This window comes from Camellia sinensis, chromosome 3 (assembly GCF_055761805.1).
Source record: "Camellia sinensis isolate YWXY chromosome 3, ASM5576180v1, whole genome shotgun sequence".
Lineage (NCBI taxonomy): Eukaryota > Viridiplantae > Streptophyta > Magnoliopsida > Ericales > Theaceae > Camellia > Camellia sinensis.
The window spans coordinates 152691845-152701045 of NC_138963.1; positions in this window are offsets into that span (position 1 = coordinate 152691845).

Genomic DNA, 9201 nt, shown 5'->3' on the forward strand with positions numbered 1-9201 from the left:
CACGAACTAAGAACACCCAACAATGGAGTGATACCACAGTATGAGTATCACCCACTCTATTCACTGTGCAAAGGCTGGATCGTTCTCGGATAGGAGAGAGTTAGAGAGAGTATGGGAAAAAATGTTATGGGTAAATCAACATAACGTATCTGATATCTATTAAATAGATCATATATATATAATCTCACATCCCTATCTCCTAATAGGATAAGATAGATTGAATGGAGATAGTGGGTTATCCTAACAGGATAAATAGAAATTCAAATGCCACATGGGCACCCAAATCTGGGTCCAATTCTCGGCCCAATTTCCAACATCTCCCACTCGCACATGAGTTGGCATGACACTGCCACATCTCTATCTCAATCTCCCTAAATATTTAACAATCTCATACTAGCCAATGAACCATACGACTGCTGAGAAACACCTGCAGTAAGAATATTAAACGTCCACTCCTGATTTTCTTTAATAATTTTAAATAAAGAATCGACCTATAGAATTATTGCAATTATCAGAACAAGAGTTAGTAGATTGTGTGAAACTAGAGGAGGAAAGTCGCTATACTTGTTCCATAAACAAGGGTTATAAGCACGGATTATGAGCCTTTCGAGAGGTTTTCTAGTTCAGTTTTAGTACTACTGGACTCTATTTTCCAAAATAAAATTATTGGTGGACTAAAAAATGGCATTTAACAAACACAAATAATAGAGTGTAGCACACTCTTTCTCCAATGAGAGTGGAAGTGCAGAAACTCTGCACTTCATCTTCTTCCTTAAGCCACCAAAAAACACAAAAAGAACCCAAATTATGGTTTGATTTTTCTCATCAACCGTAAGTCGGAATCAGACCCATAATATACCATTTCGAAGGTATCGAAACAAGGATTCCAAATATATAATTTTCATAACGTAAAAACAAAGCATGTAAAACCAGCATGCAATCAAAATTACGAAAAATTAAATATGAATCTCCATTTTCCTCAAAATCCGACCGTTGGATTTTCATGAAACTTGGCAGATATATTCTACATGAAATATATTACAACATATGTAAATTTCAGGTTGATCGGAGAAAGTTCTAAAAAATATTAATTCTTCATGCATATATCATGTGTATATATATATCTATATAATTATATACATATTTTAATGCACAAAAACAAGCATGAAAATACCCATTTATAGCTCTGATACCAATGTAAGATATATATAACGCAGTGGGTAAAAGATTCAAGCTGTACCTTGTGTGATAGAATCCGAACCGAAGAACCTTGTGGGTAAATCACATGTTTCTTTAATCACGAAATAAGAACACCCAGCTATGGAGTGATATAACAGTATGAGTATCACCCACTGTAGACCGCACGGAACTCCGCTCCGTGCGCGAGGGTGCGAATTGTAGTTCTTAGCTACTATAGTTCGGACTCACGTCACAGTTCTGAATCTAATCTCACAAAGTGCAATGTGAGATCGATAAATCACCAAAGAGTCCAAAATTCGAAAAATCGTTTTGGAAAACTGATTTTAATAAAGAAGTGCCAAACATGGACTGCTTTGTCAGATACAGAGTGGCCACCTAAATATTTTATTTTGGGAAATTTAGGAAACCCTGACTCGTGCCTAAGGCCACGTGTCCATCATCACCAAAGTTGCCTCAGCTGGGGAACTTGGATACGAGGGGGGAAGGTCATGCAATGAGCACCCCCGCTCGCCTGATCAAAGATCAGCCTTTACTAACATGATATATTGTTTTTGAAAACACATGTGTTCTTATTCTGGTTATTAACCTAGAATTACTATGTGATACGCGCAGTAAACAAGTATAGACTAGATCGCCTAAATTAAAACAAAACATTTTATGTTCGTTTGTTTGAAAATTGTTTGAAGTTTGCTACTCGCAAGTAGGCTAAGTCGTGGATTTTGCCACCCTCAAGTGGGCTTAGAAAACATGATTTTGCCACTCTTAAGTGGGCTTAAAACTCACAGTTTTGATGAATTGTTCCAATTCAAGCAATCCAACCTTCATCCATAGGCATTCATGCAGTTAAACACTTAAGCAGGTAGCCTCATGGCAAGCATGCTAAACATGGTAACATACACATCTCATGCAGTATGCTAAAGCGTAAACACTCACAGTGTCCTCCGAGACAAAACAAAGAACTAGTTAGAAATCATGCATGATCCTAGTTCATGTTAAGATGGCTAATGCAACACGTGCAAAAATGCAACTCAGATAGGCTCGGCTATTTTAAGATGTCATGTTAATGCAACTTGATAACATGTTGTTGAACACGTACTCAAGCAAATGTATTGAAATACAATGCAGCTAGTATGATGCGCCGAGCCCGGTGCATGCAATACAGATGAATGAGTGCACGCATGCAAGGCATAAGGATGCTAATTGAAATATGCCCTAAAACTAAACATCAAAAGCGGTTAAGTAAAAGGGAGAAAGAAATGGGGGTTGGAAGACATGCATTACACACACGCACGCTTATTACAACAGTTGTGCCCTCTCGACGGAGGATCCGAATAATAAGCTAACTAGCTACGCTAATTAAACTAATTATTACAAACCAAACTAATTAACTAACTTAGCTAATTAATTATTACACAACCGAATTGAAACAAATAACTATGCTAAGCTAATTGAGATATTACATAACAAACCAAATGATTAAATTACACGAACTAATCATGAATACTGAAATGGCCTCACGGGCGATGAAGAGATGCATGCTCGATCGGCTTTGCTCGGAAATCCACTACCGTGCCTCGTGTTGCCTCTGTTTGCACTGTTCTGTACCTCTGAAAATTGTGCCAACTTCCATATTGCTTCTGACCGACCTTAGGAACAATCTGAGAGGTGGTCGGCCAAGAGGAGTGGCCATCGGCCAAGTGTAATAGTCATCGGCCAATTTTGATAGTCGATCGGTAGCCTAAGTGGTCGATCGGCCACTGCTTCTTGCGAATTCCTCCTTTTGCTGCAACAGAGCACTAACAGAGGCATGACAATATATTTGCAAGAAAATGTGTGTGCAACCACACTCCTTATCATGTTCAAAGCTCAAAGGAGTGTAGTGCTCGACTTTCGAGCCATCAATCATGCATCTCAATGCATAATGGCCAAAGAGGCCGAGTTACACAAATCAATGGCAAATGAATGCACAAAAACACATAAATGCCTTAACCTCTATCATGCATGATCAAGAGGGTCGACGATCGAGAAATGAGGCACGTTTCATCACTTCAAGTATGAAATGTCCCTCGTTTCTCGTGTTTGGACTAACACCCTATCCAAACACAATGCAATGCATGCACAAGATTCTAAACGCAATGCAACAAGCATGAAAAAACCATGCAATGCAACAAGCATGCAACAACATGCAACAACATGCTATCTAATCAACATTCTAAACATCATGAACATGCAACATGCAAACAACATGAGTATGCAACAACATGCAAAAAACAATGTCATGCAACAACATGCAAGATGGACTTAAACCGGATACAGCAGACCTCAATCACGTCCAAAATAGTGGCCATTAGTGCTGAAATGAAGGCATGAAAGCAAGACAAGCATGCATGCCAATTGGCTCAAGAATTAAGGCATAAGAACACAACTCTCAAAGGTGCTCAAGGAGTGACAAATGTGGAAGTGTAACAACACTATAAGCACTGAAATAAAGTATGAAATGATGTCAAATCATCCAATCAACAAAAGCATGGCATGCTAGAAGGCTCAAAGCTTGAAGCTAGCATAGGCACTTGCACTATAGCTATACAAAACACGAAGCATATGGCCAAGACAACCCAAAACAGTCCTAGAACATGTCAAAATGAGACTAAAACATGCATGGAAGGAAGCCAAAATAAGCTAGCATGGTGAGCATGAAGCATGAAATATGAAAGGCCAAAAGGGAGGATTACACTACACCTACTAAGACCAAGCATGAGATGGCTTCACCAACAAAAATCAAAGTTTTATTATGGCAAAATAACCCCAAAAACACACTGAAATGATAGCTCGCAAGCTTAGGCATGAAGGCATGCATATAGACTCATGTTTAAGGCATAAAGAACCAACCTTCCAAAGCATGAAAATAGTGACAAATGTGAGAACATGAACATGAAACATGGACTGAAATCACATATGAAATGATGCCAAATCATGAAAATAGCTCAAGCAATGCATGCTAGTGAACTCAATACACAAAGCTAGTGAGCTAGATTGAACCATGGTTATACAAAACAATGCATGCATGACCCAAAACACTTAAAACAAAGCTAGAGAATACATGATGCATATTAGGCTATTGAATGGAATTGCACTACAAGTGCATGGAGCACGCATGGGGCTATCAGACCAAACCTTAACAGAGGTATATCATGGCAAAACAACACCAAGAACATGCTGAGATATGGCCAAAACATGCTAGAAAGACATGCTCAAACATGAGGCATATAACACTAGTTTGCAAAATTTACACTACAAGTGTATAAACCATGCATGAGGTGACAAAACCAAATCAAAACCATGGTATGCCATGTCAAAATAACCCCAAATACATGTTAAGATGGAGCCAACATAAGCTTAACAAACATGCTCAAACATGAGGCAAATGAAGCAAGCATCCAAGATACAAGGAGAGAGGATGACCCTCTTCTATTTTGGACCTCAAAACACCATTTCCACCACTGAAATTCCTTTGGAATTCAGTGGTAAAAAGGTCATATAAAGGCTAAAACAAAAGCCTAAAGGGATGGCCCAAAACAAGGCAAAACAAGGCATAAAAGGGGGTAGACCACCCCCAACACCAACAAGACCTTAAACAATCATTTCAAACACATGAAAATGAAGTTTTTTACAGTTGAGAGTTAAGCCAAAATAAGCATGCAAATAAGGCTAAGTAAGCAATGAACACAAAGCTTAAAGGAGTATTAGTGACTCACTCTTGTAGAACAACTTCAAAGAGGCAACTCCAGCGACTTTCTGAGCTAAAAACCAAACTTTGAGTTCAAACAAAACCCTCAAGTACCTCAGCAACAAGAGTATGGTGTTTAAGTAGGTGCTTTAGTGCAAAAGTGTGGAGAAATTACACTTTTGAGCACAAGCAAGTGCAAATATATAGAGAGAGGAAGAAATATAGAGAGAGTGTGATATATATCTTGTACATTAATTTTTTAGAACCTCTGGAAAGGGAGAGGGGCCTCCTTTCTTATAGAAAATCAAGTCCCAAGCTTGTTGAGCAAGCTTGGAGCTTGTTAAAATCCATCCATACACGTGTATGGAGGATACACCAAGTGACCAACAGCTGGCACCAGCTGGAAGAAAAATATCTGCAAAAGCAAAAAAAGGGGTCTCGGCCAAAAAAATGGCCGATTGACCAAAAAGAGTGCCGACCGGCCAACACTGATGGCCGATGACAAGAAAACAAGGCCAATGGGCACAAAGCCTGGCCGATGGGTTGTAGGGATGGCCAACAAACCACCCTCTTCCCTCAGAAACAAAACCACAAGTCATTGGTTCACAACCAAGCACAAAACAGACAAGTTGAGAGGTTCTAAGGCAAGGCGCGCAGCCGAGACCTTCAGGAACTCAAAACGAACATGTGCATGGATGATCATCGAGTGTTCAAACGATGACGTCCAAGTCTTGAGGACGGTAAAAAATGGGGGGTCTACACCCACTCTATTCACAGTGCAAAGGCTGGATCGTTCTCTGATGGGAGAGAGTTAGAGAGAGAGTATGGGAAAACATGTTATGGGTAAATCAACATAACGTATCTGATATCTATTAAATAGATTTGATATATATAATCTCACATCCCTATTTCCTAATAGGATAAGTAGATTGAATGGAGATAGTGGGTTATCCGAATAGAATAAATAGAAATTCAAATTACATTAGTAATTTGAATGGGCCATGGATCATGCCACATGGGCGCCCAAATCCGGGTCCAATACCCGGCCCAATCTCCAACATTATCAATAAAGATTTTCGTTCTTTTTCTATGATTCTTCTCATGAAAACGCAACTATATGTCACAACTCAAAAAGATCACCCCATTGAGTCCGACGAAAACATCACGAATGCCAAATATAGTAACCATTTCATACACAGTATTATATTCAGGACTAAATTGATAAATATAAAACCAAAATAATGACACTCAGGGCAAATTTTAGAGGCCAAAAGTTTTTAAAAAAAATTTCATTTTTTTTAACTGTAATATTTGTTCCAAAAATACCCTTAAATATAATGATGAATTCTTATAGCTTTTGATATGGAGAGCATTTTTATACACATTTAGGGATTAGAGTGACACCAAGTGCATACTTTAGCCCAAAAAAATCATGTTAATTTTTTAGTTTTAACTAAGTGTTTATTGGTTGAAGTTTTATATGACTGATTATGCTAACAGAAATTTGTCAAAAATTTTTTTTTATAGGGTTTATATTTTGCTAGTATCCGTGTGAATTGGATGGAAGAATGAATTTAAAAAAATGTTCGAAAGTAAGCTAGTTGCCATAAGAATATTAAACGTCAACTCCTGGTTTTCTTTAATACTTTTAAATAAAGAATCGACCTACAGAATTATTGCAATTATTAGTACAAGAGGTAGTAGATTGTGTGAAACCAGAGGAGGAAAGTTGTTATACCTGTTCCATAAACAAGGATTACAAGCACGGATCACGCGTCGTTTTCCGGGGTGTTTTCTGGTCCAATTTTAGTACTCCCGGACTCCATTTTCTAAAACAAAAATATTAGTGGACTCAAAACTGGCATTTTACAAACACAAATAATGAAGTGTTGCACACTCTCTCTCTAACGAGTTTGGAAGTGCAAAAACTCTGCACTTTATTTTCTTCCTTAAGCCACCAAAAAACACAAAATGAACCCAAATTAGGGTTTGCATTTTCTCGTCAACCGTAAGTCGGAATCAGGCCCAAAATATACAATTTCGAAGGTATTGAAACAAGGATTCCAAAGATACAATTTTTATAACATAAAAACAAAGCATATAAAACCAACATGCAGTCAAAGTTACGAAAAATTAAATATGAATCTCCATATTTCTCAAAATATGACCGTTGGATTTTCATGAAACTTGGCAGATATATTCTACATGAAATATATTACAACATATGTAAATTTCATGTTGATCAGAGAACGTTCGGAAAAATATTAATTTTTCATGCATATATATCGTGTATATATATATATATATAATTATATACATATTTTAATGCACAAAAAACAAGCACGAAAATACCCATTTAATGCATACTTTAGCAACCAAAATCATGTTAATTTTTTAGTTATAATAAAGTCCTTATTGGTTGAAGTTTTATATGATTGATTATGTTAACAGCAGTATGTCAAAATATTTTTTATAGCGTACATATTCTCCAAGTATCCGTGTGAATTGGATAGAAGAAGGAATTTTAAACAAAGTTCAAAAGTAAGCTAGTTGCAATAAGAATATTAAATGGCAACTCTTGATTTTCTTTAATAATATTAAATAAAGAATTGGCGTAGAGAATTATTGCAATTATCAGTACATGAGTTAGTAGATTGTGTGAAACCAGAGGTGGAAATTTTCTATACCTGTTCCATAAACAAGGGCTACAAGAACGCTAATTTGGAATTGAAATAGAGGCAAATTGTCCTTATATAGAGAAAAAACCACCGCCATATGGTAATTTCTATGCAGTGGTCTATAATTTTTTTAATGAAAAACATAAATTTTCATTCTAAATAATATTACTGAATTTTTAATTTTTTGTATGTATGTAATATGTAGCGGGCTTTGAAGATTGAAAATTTGAAAAAGACAGTTAACGGAGATGAGATTGGACTTATGGAGGCTGTAAAGAATCAACCAGTGGGTGCGGCACTTTATATCACCCGTGAATTAATGGAATACAAAGAGGTTTGAAAACAAATTTAATGATGTATTGTTTTATTAGTTTAATTGTTGTCTCTCTATATAATGTTCTTATGTTATATTGCTTTTTTTGTTATTTTATTTTATGATTATGTTTTGGGCATATATGAAGGACCACCATGCAATTCAAAGGAAAAAGGAAATTTTACCCATGCTGTACTTGTAGTGGGTTATGGAAGTGATGAAGAGACAAAGAAAATTTTCTGGTGGATCATGAACTCATGGGGCGTCAATTGGGGAATCAATGGATTTGCAAAACTTGTTTGGAACTCTAGCCTTCCAAAAGGCAGTGCACCTGTTCTGTTTAGAGCATCATACCCTATTCTGTTTTGAACTGAAAAACCAAGTAAACAAGTAAATGGCATAATCTTCTCTTGTTTGTCCTGAGATTGATGCCGTCATTTTATTTTTCATAGAGCATAGCTACTAATGGAGACAGTCAAGAAGAATGTTTTTTTGTATGCATCTTTCTTATAAATCATATATCTATGAAGAAGTTTTGGAGTTTTTTCTTGCTAAGGTGGATGAGGATGAGGAGTGAGAGTGGCTACTTAGTTGTTTTTTTTTTGTTGTTGTTGCTGTTTTTTTTTTTTTTGGCTTGAGCAATCAAAAGAATGAGAGAGGGTTCTCCTCTCCCTTTTACAACTAATTTACAAAGGGTTTATAAGCCATTTGAGTTGTTATTGTCTTTGTTTTCAACTTGATTGTTAGGGACAAATAAGAAACATATTTCATCTAATTTCTATTGTTTAACATATCATTAGTTGGATGGATGTCGATGAATTAAGATTTTAAATAAATAAAGCAATGCAGCTTTAGACTCTGCTCTGCTTATGTTTTAAGGGAGTGAAGGGAATTTGATCATATTCGTAATTTCTTAGCTTTTTTTCATGTGATTGATATGTATGGTTTGGCTGCTAACTTTAAAATAATAATAAATAAGTAAAAAAAAAAGTCACAACAAAGCCAAAAACGTAAAAAATTAACAACCAAACGAACCCTTAGTTTCAGTCTTGCTACATGTCTAGAAAAAAGATTCTGAAAAATATCCAAAATTTTAAAATGAATAACCAATATTCACTTAGAGTTTGATCTCACAAAATAAATTTAAAAGGGTATTTCTATTTACACACCACTAATACTCTCAGTATATACCATTAATATATTAAATTTGTTGGACTATTTTAATATCTTTTATTTATTTATTTATTTTGTTCATGTATCTTTTTGTCTTGTTCATGAATCTC